Genomic DNA, 1,962 nt, shown 5'->3' with positions numbered 1-1,962 from the left:
TAACCCTAACCCTAATATGGATCTGAATTAGGGAAGATGTGAAAAACTTAGTCACGTAAATTTTGAATATACAGTCAAACAAGCAAATGACCATTGATTTTTCTATACAAAAGCATTTTACTTCAAATTATTAGTACCACTACACTAATTAAGCAATTTAAATAGCTCTTATAGTGAGAGTGAATTTCAAGGAAAAATGGAAAGAAAACAGTTTGTAGAAAGCCACTTAAAAACCACTTAATTAGATAAAAATACTTGCATTTCATACCAAACGGTCACATTTGGAGGCACTGTTAGTTTCAGAGGACCTAAAGTTTTTCCTCTCATCCCAGAAATGACCACAATACCTCAGGAAGGTACATACAGGACAGCTGTGGTTCTTACTTGAAAGTGGCCACAAAGTTCTGAGTGGGCCAGCCCAAGATGAAGGACTTCACAGCCTCAGTGTTGCCTTCTCCGTCTTCAGCCAAACAGCTGGTTGTCCACATATCTGATAATTTAATTGTGTTTTTTGTCTTGAAGTTTTTGATGCACCTAGAAAGATGAAAACAAAAGGAACTCTGGCTATTTTGTTTCTTAAATTTTATGGGAGATTTTGTATTTGTAATAAGTGTCTTATAGGCTCCTATTATCTTCAGTAGCTAGCACAGTAAACTGTAATGTAGTTATCTCCCTTGTTCCAAGAAAGTCTTTAAAACATTTGGTAAAAAAATTATTCCTCATGCATGCATGTACAAAAAAAGGCATATAAAATAGCCATTTAATTTTTCTATTCATTGAGCATAGAATTTGGAGAAAATGTCTTTACTTTAAATTTACTACTTTTACAAAAAATTTACTCATTTATTATCTATGACTTGTTTATTTCCAAAAAGACTTCAAGGATGGTCACAAAACTATACATGTTTTATTAAAATGTTCATCAAATTTTTGCATTGCGTGGTATCTGCACCCAGCAGGGAACTCCTGCTGGCGTGTTCAAAGGTCAGTGCCATAGTAATTCAGTATTTGGCATCGTTGGTTTTCTTGGCTTTGTGCTTGTTAAACCTGGTATTTCTATTGATACATTGTAAAAAAAAAAATGTTCATGAAATTTTCATGTTAAAAGAGAGCCACTAAAAAAACCTGAGTTTGGAAGAATTTATGTTTTCACCTAAGAGTTTATAAGATTTTCTAGTCTATAGAAGCATAGAATATTTTACATTTTAAACCTTAAGATTTTGGTGAAAAATTCCCCCCTTATACTCTTGCTTAAACTGAGAAATATAGCCTAAAATAGAAAAGAAAAAAAAAAAACAGGTTTGACAAAATCAATATTTATCCCTCAGGATGTAGAAGGTGATCTATTTTTAATACAGAAGTGAAATTACTTTCAGTCAATTAACACCTAATCCTTCTCAGACCCACATGGTAGAAACCATCATATCCCTTCATTTAATAGACATTTTTACTGCTCAGACAGACCAGAAAATTGAACAGAAGGCATTGAGTAGGATGAAGTGAATGTATAGGGAGATTTGGGTCCTTTTCAGCATTCAGAACTTTATGGCAAAACTAGAGTAAAATCAAAGAGACCTCATACATGCAAGTATCCCTGAAACTCTGCTTCATGCAATATTTAAGGCCAAAACTCTTAAACAGAACTTATAAAGATCACAAAGACAAAAAACAAAACTTATAAGATCACAACGAACATTACAGGAAGCACAGAATCCCGCATATGGATAATCTAGTTTGAAGTGCTTCCCCTAGGGTGCACTGAATTTACCTGACATAAAAAAGGGGTTGTGGCATGATAGCTTCTTTCTATATTGAATTAAAGTACTTTTCACCCTGCTGCTGTGAATCATTAGATTTTTATAAAATGAAAAAAGACTGAATTATAGATTGAATTTTATTTCATGATGCCTGTTATTTAGGCCACATAAAACTGTAATTACAAGTCTTTTGGAATGAACAGAC

The 1,962-nt window shown here is 33.1% G+C and overlaps 1 non-coding gene across 1 annotated transcript; it reads left to right on the top strand.

The window, feature by feature from the left end:
• The first annotated feature begins 931 nt into the window (after nucleotides 1-931).
• On the top strand, nucleotides 932-1,070 carry LOC128574363 (small nucleolar RNA SNORA8). Its single transcript, XR_008376735.1, has one exon. It is a non-coding gene; the product is annotated as a small nucleolar RNA SNORA8 (small nucleolar RNA).
• Nucleotides 1,071-1,962: the final 892 nt, after the last annotated feature.

The sequence above is a fragment of the Nycticebus coucang genome, chromosome 21 (genome assembly GCF_027406575.1).
Source record: "Nycticebus coucang isolate mNycCou1 chromosome 21, mNycCou1.pri, whole genome shotgun sequence".
NCBI classification, from domain to species: Eukaryota; Metazoa; Chordata; class Mammalia; order Primates; family Lorisidae; genus Nycticebus; species Nycticebus coucang.
This window is presented reverse-complemented; position numbering and strand designations above follow the sequence as displayed.